Raw genomic sequence first — 16,991 nt, 5'->3', positions numbered from 1 at the left:
AGTGCTGTTTCTGGGGCGATCTTTTGCAGCTGATATTTCACTGTTTTAAACGAACAAGAAATTAGATTGCTCATAAATCACTTATTCTATATAAATACAGCGTAATTGCCCTCCGAAAATCCTCTTTTTCTTGTTCGTTTTAGAGACCTTGATCGAAACTGATTTTAGATGTCAGAAAGGATTTATTTTCTCTGTATTTCCTACATTGCTTTGTCGAGATTTTGACTTTATATTTAGGCTCAGATTTCAACTATAAATCATACACTAATTAATAGCAGTAAATACTGATGTTTTGCTCCCTCTTACCACAAAAATATATATGTTTTGTAGCTGGGATGAACTTTATTTCGTACGCGTAGCTACTGCGATTTGGACACGAAGCGGTTAAAGATGGCGGCAAATCAGGCACCCAGAGAGGGGGGGGGGGCGTCTTCTCGCCTCCATAACTAAAATGCCAAATAGGAGTGGCTTAAGCGACATACACAGTCGTGTAACTGACAGTTTGAGGTAGCCTATCGTGTAAATTTCGCTTTGTTGCTGATAGGTTAAGCTTTCGAAACTCTGCCCCAAAGTCATGTGACTGATTTTTCGCCCTGTTTCGTTGGTTAAACGCAATGATCACAAGCACCACCATGGTAACTGGGATGTGTAGTTTTTAATTCCGTTTGAATTATAACTGTACGTACTGTCTTCATATTTGGCCAGGGCTTTAAAGAGAAGGCGCGCCAAAAAATTTCGGTGCCGTCGTCTCCGCTTTAAAGGTACAACCGTGCTGGAAGAATTTGACCTCGGAAGTTTGCCCAGCGCACTTCAAGTACTGCACCTTCTCACACGTGTAGCCAGCTGCGTTGAGCCGTGGTTATATGATGTCATCTTTTATTTTATTATTTTATTTTGTGAACTTCCCCCAGATGAGTTCCGTTTTTCTGTATGGAGTTGGCTTTGCGACAGCCCTTGGGGTTTGTTGGTGGCGGGGCGCCAGTGAAGGTGCCCCTGGGGTCACAGGCGGCTCGTTTCTCTGGGGAGCCCTCAGACGCGCTGTGGCCGCCAGTCGGGTGAGACGCCAGCGGCATTTTTAATTTTATTTTCATTACAGATTCGTGTGGCGACATTATATATATTATTTCTGTAGTAGTACAGTTGTGTGCCAGATGAATCGCGGTAATGCACGAAGGTGATGTTTAATGCCTCACACGGTGTTGACCCACATGTTGTGTTTTGCTGAGCAGGAGAGAGAGAGACATTCAGCGTGTGTGACGCCAACGGGTTTTCTGTTCTAGAGGCTCTGTCATCTGTTGTGTTATAATTGTTTTCTTTCTTATTTAGTATTTCAGGTGTGTCGATTTTATGAACCAAATGTTAACGTACAACACGGAAAAAGGTGCATTGTAGAGTAAGATAACGGATATCGGCTTGTATCGTGGAGAGGACGTATAATGTGCTGAAAGATGGGAAGAGAAAGGGGCGATTTCTGCGCGCATTCTAATCATTGTGATTGATTTGATATTGATCTGATATGTGTGGTAATGTGAATGTACATAGATGGTGGGTATGGTGTTAATAATATATGATATGATATAATTACTTGTATATATCATATATCATTCTTTCTATTTTTATATATGGTAATCCTTCTAGATATTATGATTCTGTTTCCCGAAAGCATCGTAGCGCTAAGAACATCGTAAACTCGCTCTTAAGCTCGATCGTTAATTGACGAGTGTTTCCCAAAACCCATCGTAACTGAAGTAGCACGTTAAATCCTTCGTCATCTACGTGCTCCCCGACCCGCTCGTTCATCACTAAGTGCTTCTTAAACTGGCCTCCTCCTGCCCACCCTGAGCGCCAGAGATCGCCAGACAGAGCACAGTCACTTCACGGCAGGGGCATCCTCTGGGAATACAGGACACTAAGAGTTTATATGAAGGACTTTGATATTGTGTTGTACTGTGTCAGAGGAAATTCGAAAAAAGAACATTTATTTATACAGTGATGAATTTATGAGTCATCCTGGGTATATTTCATATTCATTTTTATACTTGACTAGATGATATTATTTTCAGTATGAAATGCAGCAATGCATTATTTAAGTGAAATCATTGGGCCTAACATGTATTTATAATGTAGCGCCACGCAGGGCGCTTTAGTCATGCGCACGCAAGGCAGGCTGAGAACAGCACCTGGGTTCTACCGGACTGTATAGCGGGACGGAGGCTGGGATACAGTCTCTTCCCTTCAGGTGTGTGTGTGTGTGTGTGTTAGTGAAGGTGCAGCGCTGTAACCCCTGTCCCTGTGTGTGTACCTTTCCCGATTCGAGTTAATAAATGTGTTGTTCAGCCCCATTCCTGAGTCCCACGCCTGCTCCATTCCGCACCCAAACCCGCGGTCGATACCGCGTAGTTCCAACACCGTTTGATGTTCTGTCGTGATTGTTGACGGTAAAGCTTAGATGTACTTGTTTTTAAATTTGATTATAGGTCCTGTATTTGTTGAGTGACACATGCCAAACTTAGTAGTTAATGTTTCCATTGAGTTCCAGTACACCCAATAACTCTAAATAACAGTTTTTTCTCATGAAATATTGATTCTTAACTATGGAAGTGCGCCAAAAAATATTGCTTTAAATCAAGGACGTCGTGCGGGACGCATACACTGTCCACGCAGTTAATCTTGGTTTTCTTTTACGGCATGTCAGTCATTTCTTTTCTTTGCTCTTAGAAACAATAAGGTCCCTTTTTGTGCCTATCTATATGCTTTTGCTTAAACTATGATGTCAAGTTTACTTCATATTCCTTTTCACAACTTTATTTCATCCCACTGAAGGACCAAAACCGACACCATATAATGAAAGAATTGTCAATCGATTGTTTACATACGTACATACGTACATCCTAAAGTTGCTTGAAAGTCTCTAAGATTAGTTGTTTTCGGGAAACTCACCCCTGTTCTTTATCCTTCTGCTCTCACTGTGTTTAGTACCACCATCTACTGTCTCCTCTAACTGTGTATTGTCAGCATGCATATCTTGTGTATTATTTATTGTTGTTGGTTTTGTCATTCTATTAAGACGCCACCTTTCAAGGCGCTATATAAATTAATGTTTATTATTATTATTATTTATTTTTTTAAAGTTGTACATTCTGACGCCATGAGATTTTTAGATTTTGAGATTCTCATATTTTTGGCTTCTACAGCAAACAGTAACAATGCGCTTGAATGGTTCTGCAAAAGTTTAGCTGTATCTTTAAAGCCATCCTCATCTTTATCAGGTACAAAGAAAAGAAGGTAGGCCGGCTTCTGTTTGGAATGTTTTAGTTAGTTTTAATTTTTTAAACCCCAAGTAAACATATTTTGTGCCTTTCTCTGAACTTTTTTGCATTTCAGTTCAGTTGTTTTTAAGCTTATTTTACAGTTGCTAGGTTCCTGAACTGTGCAGTATTTCTTTTGGGTTTTGTGCAAATCATATTCTAACGGTTGGGGGGAAAAAGCACAGGTGCCATCCCACCATTAAACCCTGAAACTTACCTTAGCCAATTCTTCAACTAAACCAGACATGTTAACTAAGTGTTACAGTATGTTCTTCGAATGTGTGTCAGCCAATCAGATTTCAGGACTGGAATTATTGGTTTTGTAATAGGGAATATAGTATGGAATCACGTATCTAAAGAAATGAATAATGATATTAATTTAAGGATCTGAATATCTAAAAATATGTATCTATATAGCAGGTAGTATTACTGTATTCCACTTTCTTTGTAAATACGGAATAACAGATTCACAACGCGAAGCTGTGTCACTCTTCTGGGTAAAAAAAAAAAACGTTTTGAACACCCTGTTTTTAATAAGCTGCTGAGTAAAGAACAGGAATGTTCCTGCTGTCAGTCTTTACCGAAGATATCCCTAATAGTATTAATAATGAATGACCTTGGACAAGCTGTAAACTCAAAGTATTACCCTGGTCCACATTCTTTGTAACATTTTGTGTGACGATATAAAGTTTTCACGAAACCTCCTCGAGTTGTGAGAACACGTGCTTTGTGTATACAGCACATTGTGAATGTTTTCACAGCCTTCATTTTGTCGTTTTTATGGCATTTTTTGACCAAGCACGAATATTCTTATGTCCATATCTTCGCAAGGGAATCAGTGCGAATTGTAATACTAATTAAATGACCGCGGGCACTTTCCACCCCCTCTACATTCTCCGAGTAGAATAGACTAACCTTCTAATGAAAGACAGTCCACCCTCCCCCACGGAAAGGAAAAGTGCCCGCAGGCAGGCAGTATGGTCAGTAACAGTGAACAGTTTTAACTGCACTGCATCCCAGAGAATACCAGGGCGCATTTTTTCTACTCCCTGGCGGAAACGGGCTTCCATAAGAATCAGTATAGCTTCTGGGAAATCCATTTTTTCTGCATTAAAGTTGAACTCGTTCAGAGCGCCGTACATTGCAAACTCTAAGCGTTTCATTATGAGCTGAAGACCCTCACAGCTGAAGAAGGATTCACAGCCGAAACAATATTATTAGATTTCATAAAGCCTGTATTACGTACTATGCCTATGTCTGCAATACACCTTTGCTAGTTAATGCTACAGTACTTCACTTTCTCGGGCGTGATTTTTTTAGGTAAAATCCAGGCTAGCAGGCTTGTTTTGTGATCTTCCTAAGATTGTTGAGCGCGGTGTCAAAATGTTTCCATATGAAAGGCAGTGACGTCACCATCCTGAGGTATGTGTAGTAGATCAGTGATGTGGTTGAGCGTGAATTGTGGTTCACAAATTGTAATTCTCCTAAAAAGAGAAGTTTCACATAACAAGGCATGAGGTGTGCTGGCAGCTGTGGGATGCAGTGGTGGCCTGGCACGTTGAGGTGCGCTGGCAGCTGTGTGGTGTGACGCAGTGGTGGCTGGCATGGTGAGGTGCGCTGGCAGCTGTATGACGCAGTGGTGGCCTGGTACGGTGAGGTGCGCTGGCAGCTGTGTGATGCAGTGGTGGCCTGGCACGGTGAGGTGTGCTGGCAGCTGTTTGACGCAGTGGTGGCTTGGCACGGTGAGGTGCGCTTTCAGCTGTGTGTGGTCTGACGCAGTGGTGGCCTGGCACGGTGAGGTGCGCTGGCAGCTGTGTGGTGTGACGCAGTGGTGGCCTGGCATGGTAAGGTGCGCTGGCAGCTGTGTGACGCAGTGGTGGCCTTGCACGCTCAGGTGTTCTGGCAGGTGTGTGATGCAGTGGTGGCCTTGCACGGTGAGGTGCACTGGCAGCTGTGTGGTGTGACGCAGTGGTGGCCTGGCACGGTGAGGTGCGCTGGCAGCTGTGTGGAATGACGCATTGGTGGCCGGGTACTTTGAGGTGCGCTGGAAATTCTATGATGAAGTGGTGGCCTGGCACGGTGAGGTGCACTGGCATCTGTGTGGTGTGACACAGTGGTGGCCTTGCACGGTGAGGTGCGCTGGTGGCTGTGTGGTGTGACGCAGTGGCGGCCTGACACGCTGAGGTGCACTGGCAGCTGTGTGGTGTGACGCAGTGGTGGCCTGGCACGGTGAGGTGCACTGGCAGCTGTGTGGTGTGACACAGTGGTGTCCTGGCACGGTGAGTTGTGCTTTCAGCTGTGTGATGCAGTGGCTGCTGGGCACAGTGAGGTGCACTGGCACCTGTGTGGTTTGATGTAGTGGTGGCCTGGTATGGAGAGGTGCGCTGGCAGCTGTGTGATGCAGTGGTGGCCGGGCACGGTGAGGTCTGCTGGCAGCTGTGTGACGCAGTTGTGGCTTGGCACGGTGAAGTGCGATTTCAGCTGTGTGACGCAGTGGTGGCCTGGCACAGTGATGTGCGCTGGCGGCTGTGTGGAGTGACGCAGTGGTGGCCTGGCACGGTGAGGTGCGCTGGCAGCTGTGTGACGCAGTGGTGGCCTGGCACGGTGAGGTGCGCTGGCAGCTGTGTGGTGTGACGCAGTGGTGGCCTGGCACGGTGAGGTGCGCTGGCAGCTGTATGACGCAGCTGTGGCAGGGTACGGTGAGGTGCGCTGGCAGCTGTGTGATGCAGCTGTGGCCGGGCTCGGTGAGGTGTGCTGGCATCTGTGTGACGCAGTTGTGGCCTGGTACGGTGAGGTGTGCTGGCAGCTGTGTGATGCAGTGGTGGCTTGGCATGGTGAGGTGCGCTTTCAGTTGTGTGACGCATGGTGGCCTGGCACAGTGAGGTGCGCTGGCGGCTGTGTGGTGTGACTCAGTGGTGGCCTGTCACGGTGAGGTGTACTGGCGGCTGTGTGGTTTGACGTAGTGGTGGCCTGTTATGGTGAGGTGCGCTGGCAGCTGTGTGACGCAGTGGTGGCTGGGCACGGTGAGGTGCACTGGCGGCTGTGTGGTTTGACGTAGTGGTGGCCTGGCACGGTGAGGTGCGTTGGCAGATGTGTGACGCAGTGGTGGCCTGGCACGGTGAGGTGCGCTGGTGGCTGTGTGGCGTGGCTCAGTGCTGGCCTGTCACGGTTAGGTGCGCTGGTGGCTGTGTGGCGTGACTCAGTGGTGGCCTGGCACGGTGAGGTGCGCTGGTGGCTGTGTGGCGTGACTCAGTGCTGGCGTGGCACGGTGAGGTGCGCTGGTGGCTGTGTGGCGTGACTCAGTGGAGTTGTGCTTTCAGCTGTGTGATGCAGAGGCTGCTAGGCACAGTGAGGTGCACTGGCACTTGTGTGGTTTGACGTAGTGGTGGCCTGGCACTGTGAGGTGTGCTGGCAGCTGTGTGACGCAGTGGTGGCCTGGCACGGTGAGGTGCGCTGGCAGCTGTGTGACGCAGTGGTGGCCTTGCACGGTCAAGTGTACTGGCAGTTGTATGATGAAGTGGTGGCCGGGCACGGTGAGGTGTGCTGGCAGCTGTGTGACGCAGTGGTGGCTGGGCACGGTGAGGTGCGTTGGCAGATGTGTGACGTAGTGGTGGCCTGGCATGGTGAGGTGCGCTGGCAGCTGTGGCAGAATACGGTGAGGTGCGCTGGCAGCTGCGTGATGCAGCTGTGGCCATGCTCGGTGAGGTGTGCTGGCAGCTGTGTGACGCAGTGGTGGCTTGGCACGGTGAGGTACGCTGGTGGCTGTGTGGCGTGACTCAGTGGCGGCCTGGCAAGGTGAGGTGCGCTGGTGGCTGTGTGGTGTGACTCAGTGGCGGCCTGGCATGCTGAGGTGCACTGGCAGCTGTGTGGTGTGACGCAGTGGTGGCCCGGCACGGTGAGGTGTGCTGGCAGATGTGTGGTGTGACTCTGTGGGTGCCTGGCATGGTGAGGTGTGCTGGCAGCTGTGTGGTGTGACGCAGTGGTGGCCTGGCATGGTGAGGTGCACTGGCAGCTGTGTGGTGTGACACAGTGGTGTCCTGGCACGGTGAGTTGTGCTTTCAGCTGTGTGATGCAGAGGCTGCTAGGCACAGTGAGGTGCACTGGCACTTTTGTGGTTTGACGCAGTGGTGGTCTGGCACTGTGAGGTGTGCTGGCAGCTGTGTGACGCAGTGGTGGCCTGGCACGGTGAGGTGCGCTGGCAGCTGTGTGACGCAGTGGTGGCCTTGCACGGTCAGGTGTACTGGCAGTTGTATGATGAAGTGGTGGCCTGGCACGGTGAGGTGCGCTGGCAGCTGTGTGACGCAGTGGTGGCTGGGCACGGTGAGGTGCGTTGGCAGATGTGTGACGTAGTGGTGGCCTGGCACGGTGAGGTGCGCTGGCAGCTGTGGCAGAATACGGTGAGGTGCGCTGGCAGCTGCGTGATGCAGCTGTGGCCATGCTCGGTGAGGTGTGCTGGCAGCTGTGTGATGCAGTGGTGGCTTGGCACGGTGAGGTGCACTGGCAGCTGTGTGGTGTGACGCAGTGGTTGCCTGGCATGGTGAGGTGTGCTGGCAGCTGTGTGACTCAGTGGTGGCCTTGCACGGTCAGGTGTACTGGCAGTTGTATGATGAAGTGGTGGCCGGGCACGGTGAGGTGCACTGGCACCTGTGTGACGCAGTGGTGGTCTGGTACGGTGCGCTGCCACCTGTGTGGTGTGATTCAGTAGTGGCTGGGAACTTTGAGGTGCGCTTGCAGCTGTGTGATGCAGTGGTGGCTGGGCATGGTGAGGTGCGCTGGCAGCTGTGTGACGCAGTGGTGGCCTGGCATGGTGAGGTGCGCTGGCAGCTGTGTGACGCAGTGGTGGCCTGGCACGGTGAGGTGCGCTGGCAGTTGTGTGATGCAGTGGTGGCCGGGCACAGTGAGGTGCACTTGCAGTTGTGTGATGCAGTGGTGGCCGGGCACAGTGAGGTGCACTTGCAGCTGTGTGGTGTGACGCAGTGGTGTTCATCAGGCACAAGTTCATCAGTGGAAAGACCACTGGCATTTTTCCTTCCCCCTACATTCTCAGAGCAGAATCGAATTTAATATTAGCATAATTTATTAAGGGGGTATACGCTTTCTGTAGACACTTTATTTCCTCTTTTTCCATACTCTAAGAAATGATTTGGGAAACCTGTGGGACACTGGAAGTCATTATACATGAGCCTCTTTCTGCACCTTTTAAGCCATTGAAACCTAGTTGCCTTGTTACAAGGTCTAATATTACAGTAGGTGTGGTTTCCGTCTCCTAATTTCTGAGAATGATCAAATTGGAGAATAAGTTGTAGGGAATACCACTCTTGCACTTCTAAGAAAAGACTATCTCAAATGAAACTCACTATAGAAAGACATCTTGTTGAAAAATTCTTTATTTTTTGTCATTTCTAAAGAAAAAACATTCATCAAGTCCTTCACAAATGTTTTGTTTGTGACTTTCTCTGTTGTTCCCTTTCACACTCAACTGAACTATGTGTTATGTCTTGTAAACGTAATCAAACATTTCACTTAGGTGTGTGGGTTAACACAAACCCATATTGTATGAAACATTCAGTTTTTCATTCCCGTTTTTTCTAACAATTGCATCCATGCTAGGACTACAGTAAACAACACTTTTTACTAAAGTAAATCAAATTGTTAATTAAACAAGACACATTGTTTTAAATGTATGCAATACGACGACACTAAAAACAACACTGAAACTTTTCATTGAAATACTGGACGAGATTGTGCATATTCAATGGATTTCTCCTGGTGCTTTTTTTCATCAGTCTTTTCATATTCTTGTTCTCTACTCAGGTGTCTCCTGTTCCTTTGGTGATGTCTGCTGTACACACATGGTATCATACACTTGAGCAAAGTGTGATACCACCGTTTGTTCTTCTCCTAAAATAAAGATGAACATTGACAAAAGTCAGAAGCACTCTTTTCTTTGACAGACGAACAAAACAATGCAAGAATAACCATACTCTTTGTTCCTTACTCATTTCTACCTACCTGTTTGACCACTTTGTCTGCTTCAGTCAGGACAGGGTGCTGGGGCTGACTCTGAGCAATCTGAGAAGAGCTCTCTGTGATCTTCTCCCCTACAGTGGCTACATTGTACTCTGTTTGAAATCCAGGTATCACCTCCGGTAAGTTCCTCGGTCCTTTTTGGGACTTGAAAGGGTAGAATCATTTTGTGACTACATTTCCTTGTCATGCACTGATATGTTCTGGTTTGTGTTCGATTACTGCAGGCGTTCAAGTACTTTCTTTTTGTTCTAGATTGGCAGTGTTTGAGATGGTAGGAACTTGTCATATTCTCAACTCTGAATGCTCTGTAAACATACTATTGTAGCAATTCTTAGAAATCTGAAAGCAGTGTTACCTGTATCATTTTTTGTCTTGGTAGTAGTATTGCAGCTCCAACATCAGCACTTAAAAAATGGTTTGTGATGTTACTTGTCCTTGGAGTTAGTATACTCCTGAGAAGTCAAGAGAAATCTTACGTAAGCATTAATTATGTTTCACTTTTGAAAGCAAAGTACGTGTCAAGTACTTTGAAGGCATTTGTTGATACTTTTAAGCACTTTCGTTGATTATTATTATCCTTCAATTAGTTATTACAAGTCCAACATTCTCTACATGATCTCACTCCATATTCAGAATGTGGGAATACAATTGTTTTAAGGAAATGCCACTGAATAGATAGTAGCTGCACTCTACAAAGATGAATTTGCTAATTAATCAGTCAGGGACACAGCTTATACTTCAGTAGTCTTAGATCATGTAATGATGATTATTGTACTTTATAACTAGCAAAATCCCCATATCCTGTTCATTGCCCCTTTTTCAGTTATGTGGATTGACTTATCCCTGAAGTGGTTAATTCTCACCTTGACATCTCATAGAACAACTGAATCTCTACCAAGGGTGAATGTGTCCTTCCTCTTAATGTCTAAAAGAAAAGGTTAAAATTCCCTGAAGCAAAATGCAACAACCCAAAGTGTTGGGGAGGTCGTTTCCACAGTTATTTCATATGACAGTGCTTGGAGTGAAACTACATGACCATGGTGAAGAAGAAAAAACACTTTACCTTGTTCCTCCTGACTGATGTCCTTATGCGTGTTTTGCACAGTTGAGCGTTTTGTGTCTTGTCGTCTGTGTAGGCAACAGCCCTCTTCCCTGGGATAGAACTAGATGATATTTAGACACGTTAATTTGACTTCTCCATTGCTCACATTGATGTGGATATGATTATAATGCTCTGTTTTGTGGGCTTCCCAAGAAAACAATAAATCCCTTACTACTTGTTCGAAATGCAGTAGCACAGATCCTACCAAATACAAGAAAGAGAATATCATTCCTGTTTTGAAAAAACTTCACTGGTCACCTGTATTATCTAGGATAAATTTGAAAGTTCTTTTACTTGTTTTTAAAGCTTTAAGCGACCTAGCACGTCTGTACCTTACTGAATGTCTGTCTTCATATGTTCCTATACGTGACCTGAGATCTGCACATACTGGCCTACTGCAAATACCACATATGAAATGCAGAAAGAGTGGAGAGGCTGCTTTTTGTTTTTATGCTTCCAAATTATGAAACTCACTTCCACTTTTTATTAGGCAGCCAAGCTCGGTACATTGTTTTAAAAAAACATTTGAAAATGTTGCTTTAAGTTAAAGTGGTTCTTTGTTCTTTCTATTTCTGTTTCTTTTTTTAGTTCTCTTTAATTGTTCTTATTTTATTACGACTTTCCTAATTTTTATTTATTTAATTGACATGTATGTTGCTTTACTGTATTGCTGTATTTTCCTTTACAACTGAAAGTATATCTCTCAATTTTAATATTTTATTTTTACGCTTGGTTTTTAAAGCACCAAAGCACTATTTGTATGAAAGGTGCTCTATAGATAAAGTTTATTATTATTATTTTTAATATTATTATTATACTTTGTTACATTTTTGGTTAGGACAAAGATTCTAGTAGAGGTGGCCTCTTTTACCCCGTTCCAAAAAATTGGAAAACTACCTTCAGAATACACTGACAATGACCATCTACTGTCTCCTCTAACTGTGTATTGTCATCATGCATATCTTGTGTATTATTTATTGTAGTTGGTTTTGTCATTCTGTAAAGAAGCCACCTTTCAAGGCACTATATAAAATAATGTTTGTTATTATTATTTACATTTTTCATCGTTAAATCTGGCGAAGAGTCTTAAGAGAATATCAAAGAACACGTTGCTCTTACCTTTCCATTCCAAGAAATGCCCTCAGCTCGGATTGCAGAGATTGACCTCTCTGTCTCAAATTCTGAGAAACATAGGCTCGATTGAAAAATGACCATTTCCTAAGATTCACATAACTTCACCAGTCAACATTTGCCACTTGACATCAATAGAAACCATAGAGTACATGACATTTCCAATCAGTTTTCTTTCAAGGTACAATACCAATCGCCTTGCCAGAAGAGTTATACTGCGGTAGATAAATATTACAAATGTCAGATACACGCAGAGTTGTTTGGATTACTATGAAAAGATTGGCAAATATATTTATGTTCATTATATTTCTTGGAGTGACAGAGCTAAAGAGAAAACAATACTTACCTTTATCTCTGCAGACAGGATCGCAAGGGATTCCCTTATACTGGGTTCCTATGTAACAAATAATACATTATTCAAAAAACATGATATTTCTCTGTCCATTGGCAGCATGATTGTTTATCATTACAGTTTTAGTTAGCTTTAATTTTGTAAACCCCAAGTAAACATAGTTTGTGCCTTTCTCTGAACTTTTTGGCATTTCAATTCAGTTGTTTGTAAGCTTATTTTACAGTTGCTAGGTTGATGAAGTTCCTGAACTGTGCAGTATTTCTTTTGGGTTTGGTGCGAATCATATTCTAGCGGTTGGGGGAAAAAAGCACAGGTGCCATCCCACCATTAAACCCTGAAACTTACCTTAGCCGATTCTTCAACTAAACCAGACATGTTAACTAAGTGTTACAGTATGTTTCAAAGTGTGTATTTTAGCAAACACAACTGAAGTTCTGTTGTCTCCTTGGAGACACCTGGAACTGGTGTGATGCCGGTTCTATGACATCATTCGTTCTAAATGTAAATGCAGGTATTGGCACAACATAGTAAATTGATGTAAAGTTATGGATCCATTTATGATTTTCACTCAGTTTGAAAGAGTTCCTGTCGTGTGGTTAAACTTTGTGTTACGGAGGGTTAACTGGGGTTCTGGCTACTAGTTAGGCTTGGTCATTCAGTCATCTGGTTCATGAAATAGGAAGCTAAGAGATCTGTGTTTTAGTTTTACTGTTTGTTTTTGTTCCATAGAATAAGAAATGTTTCATTAATATTAGTAATAGAGTAGCTGTTTCTCTAAACAGTGTGTGTCAGTTTGCACTGCAGGTGTGCCAGGTAGAGACCATTTAAGAACCCAAAAATATGCTGTCATTTACTGCCGTGGCTAATTTCTGTTAACCTTGTCTCTCACTCACTTTGATGAGCAAAATGTTCATACATAAAGCATACATTTCTGATTGGTCAGAAGAAGCTTCTTAACATATAAGGTATAAAGAAAGTCAGAAAGTTAGGCACTTAGGTCAGCCTTAGGCAGTTAACCAAGACCATAATCCGATAAGAAGCTATTCCCTTTCATGTTGCTAAATCACATGTAGGATACATGAGTTACACCTCCACTTAAGAGACCTTAAAGAGACCTTGGCCAGCCAGGAGTGTAGAAAACCGTAAAACAGTTCTTGAGGACCTAATTGTTAACTCTTAACAGGCAAAGAACTTGAACTTGAACTTGAACTTGAACTTTATTGCCATATGTAACCGGTACTGGTACAATGGAATTCTTACTTACAGAAAGTCTCTCGATTGTAAAACAAGTGTAAAAACAAAACAAAGTGCAAACAGTGCATCAAGACAATGTGCAAACAATAGACAATGTGCAAGTAAACATGCAGGCAGTTTAAATGTAAACAATACAGACATGTAAACAATGACTGGAGACGTACAATAAATAAATTACAATGAGGTAGATGGTGATGGTGTGGGTGTGGTCCGAGGGGGATGGCTAAACGTGTTCGCCAGTCTCACTGCTTGTGGATAGAAGCTATTGAAGAATCTAGTGGTAAGTGTCCGTATGCTCTTATATCTCTTGCCTGAGGGCAGTGGGGTGAAGAGCTCATGCCCGGGGTGGTGACTGTCCTCTGTGATGGCCAGAATTCTACCACGGCAGCGGTCCTCATAGAGCTGTTTAATCTCGGTGAGACCGCAGCCAATGATCTTCTGGGCCATATTGACCATTCTCTGCAGTGCCTTTCTTTCTCGCGAAGAGGTGTTGCCATACCACACGGTGATCCCGTTGGTGAGGACGCTCTCGATAGTGCAGCGGTAGAAGTTCACCAACACATGTATTGGCATCCCCCATCGCTTGAGGCACCTTAAGAAATAGAGGCGCTGCTGAGCCTTCTTCATGATAGAGTCAGTGTTCACAGTCCAGGTTAGATCTTTAGAGATGTGAATCTTTAGAAAGGTTCCTTCAGTCCTATGAGAAATATTTTAGAATTGAACTAAAGTGTGTTTCCGATACAGGAGCATATGTCTGTCAGGGCCTGTTGGAGAGGCCCTGGATGAGAACCCCTGGCTGCAGTTCCACATCCCCCTGAAAGTAAATAGAGCCATAAGCACGGAGCTAAGGACACTGCTCCAGGACATGCTGGCTGTCGATCCTGACCAGCGACCAGAAGCCATCCAGCAGAAGAAGCAAGTCAGGCAAGCCATGGCACGAGAGAAAACATCTTTGTAGTGACTGATAGCAAGATGTCCGTGACCAAGGGCAATTCGTCTGAGTAAAGTCTGATTTCATTTTTATGTCCCGAAAGGCCACTGCCTTTCTGCTGTAGATTTCTGATTTAGACGGGCATTTCTATGGACAACTTTGACTTTTCTGTGGGTCCAATGAAAATAAGTTTTTTAACTTATTCTTTGTTACAGTTTTCGAAAGTTTAAAGACATTCACTGAGTTGACGATAAAGGAAAAGTTTCATCTTTCACCTCTTGGAAGGTAGGCCGGTCAGAGGTACAATATATGTCTTCATGTCTTCATCCTCCATGTTTGTAACTACAGGTTTCACAGTGTTGAGCTAAGACACAAAAACACCTACAAATGGCAGATCCAAATGTATAAACCTGGGCTGAAAAAGTGTGTACAGTATATACTCTGTGTAGGTCTGATAAAAGTATTCGAGTCAAAGTGTCATATGGATACAAATTCTCATGATTTTGTATTGTGTGTTTTTTCTCTGTTCTGCTTTATTGAAAGAAATCAGATGCTCTTCCTGAAACTTACCTTAGCTGATTCTTCAGCTAAACCAGACAGACTTCTGAAATTCTCAAATATTATCAAATCTTGTTGGTGCAGAGGTGGTGGAGCCCATTACCAACAGACTCACAGCTGAAATTGATGTGAAAAGGGCTTCTACCAAATATTAACATGTGGGTGAAAATGTATACAATTGTAATATTTCCTTTTTTCCCATTGAAAGTATAACATATGTGGTGTGAGATAGAGGTCCTCATTTAATTGCATGAAACTCGGGCACTGGCGCAACAAACTGAACAAAGTTCAAGGGGGTATACGCTTTCTGTAGACACTTTATTTCCTCTTTTTCCATACTCTAAGAAATGATTTGGGAAACCTGTGGGACACTGGAGGTCATTATACATGAGCCTCTTTCTGCACCTTTTAAGCCATTGAAACCTAGTTGCCTTGTTACAAGGTCTAATATTACAGTAGGTGTGGTTTCCGTCTCCTAATTTCTGAGAATGATCAAATTGGGGAATAAGTTGTAGGGAATACCACTCTTGCACTTCTAAGAAAAGACTATCTCAAATGAAACTCGCTATAGAAAGACATCTTGTTGAAAAATTCTTTATTTTTTGTCATTTCTAAAGAAAAAACATTCATCAAGTCCTTCACAAATGTTTTGTTTGTGACTTTCTCTGTTGTTCCCTTTCACACTCAACTGAACTATGTGTTATGTCTTGTAAACGTAATCAAACATTTCACTTAGGTGTGTGGGTTAACACAAACCCATATTGTATGAAACATTCAGTTTTTCATTCCCGTTTTTTCTAACAATTGCATCCATGCTAGGACTACAGTAAACAACACTTTTTACTAAAGTAAATGAAATTGTTCATTAAACAAGACACATTGTTTTAAATGTATGCAATACGACGACACTAAAAACAACACTGAAACTTTTCATTGAAATACTGGACGAGATTGTGCATATTCAATGGATTTCTCCTGGTGCTTTTTTTCATCAGTCTTTTCATATTCTTGTTCTCTACTCAGGTGTCTCCTGTTCCTTTGGTGATGTCTGCTGTACACACATGGTATCATACACTTGAGCAAAGTGTGATACCACCGTTTGTTCTTCTCCTAAAATAAAGATGAACATTGACAAAAGTCAGAAGCACTCTTTTCTTTGACAGACGAACAAAACAATGCAAGAATAACCATACTCTCTGTTCCTTACTCATTTCTACCTACCTGTTTGACCACTTTGTCTGCTTCAGTCAGGACAGGGTGCTGGGGCTGACTCTGAGCAATCTGAGAAGAGCTCTCTGTGATCTTCTCCCCTACAGTGGCTACATTGTACTCTGTTTGAAATCCAGGTATCGCCTCCGGTAAGTTCCTCGGTCCTTTTTGGGACTTGAAAGGGTAGAATCATTTTGTGACTACATTTCCTTGTCATGCACTGATATGTTCTGGTTTGTGTTCGATTACTGCAGGCGTTCAAGTACTTTCTTTTTGTTCTAGATTGGCAGTGTTTGAGATGGTAGGAACTTGTCATATTCTCAACTCTGAATGCTCTGTAAACATACTATTTTAGCAATTCTTAGAAATCTGAAAGCAGTGTTACCTGTATCATTTTTTGTCTTGGTAGTAGTATTGCAGCTCCAACATCAGCACTTAAATAATGGTTTGTGATGTTACTTGTCCTTGGAGTTAGTATACTCCTGAGAAGTCAAGAGAAATCTTACGTAAGCATTAATTATGTTTCACTTTTGAAAGCAAAGTACGTGTCAAGTACTTTGAAGGCATTTGTTGATACTTTTAAGCACTTTCGTTGATTATTATTATCCTTCAATTAGTTATTACAAGTCCAACATTCTCTACATGATCTCACTCCATATTCAGAATGTGGGAATACAATTGTTTTAAGGAAATGCCACTGAATAGATAGTAGCTGCACTCTACAAAGATGAATTTGCTAATTAATCAGTCAGGGACACAGCTTATACTTCAGTAGTCTTAGATCATGTAATGATGATTATTGTACTTTATAACTAGCAAAATCCCCATATCCTGTTCATTGCCCCTTTTTCAGTTATGTGGATTGACTTATCCCTGAAGTGGTTAATTCTCACCTTGACATCTCATAGAACAACTGAATCTCTACCAAGGGTGAATGTGTCCTTCCTCTTAATGTCTAAAAGAAAAGGTTAAAATTCATTGAAGCAAAATGCAACAACCCAAAATGTTGGGGAGGTCGTTTCCACAGTTATTTCATATGACAGTGCTTGGAGTGAAACTACATGACCATGGTGAAGAAGAAAAAACACTTTACCTTGTTCCTCCTGACTGATGTCC

At 43.5% G+C, this 16,991-nt stretch overlaps 1 protein-coding gene across 1 annotated transcript in view; it reads left to right on the top strand.

Moving 5' to 3' along the window:
* Nucleotides 1-290: 290 nt before the first annotated feature.
* The window catches only part of LOC148639356 (uncharacterized), a 52,408-nt gene continuing 35,707 nt past the window's right edge, over nt 291-16,991 (top strand). The window contains exons 1-2 of the mRNA XM_088621595.1: nt 291-761; nt 912-1,055. The gene's annotated coding sequence lies outside the window, so the exon portion shown is untranslated. The remainder of the gene's footprint in view (nt 762-911; nt 1,056-16,991) is intronic.

Source organism: Lepisosteus platostomus, chromosome 26, assembly GCF_059453375.1.
Source record: "Lepisosteus platostomus isolate fLepPlt1 chromosome 26, fLepPlt1.hap1, whole genome shotgun sequence".
Lineage (NCBI taxonomy): Eukaryota > Metazoa > Chordata > Actinopteri > Semionotiformes > Lepisosteidae > Lepisosteus > Lepisosteus platostomus.
This window is presented reverse-complemented; position numbering and strand designations above follow the sequence as displayed.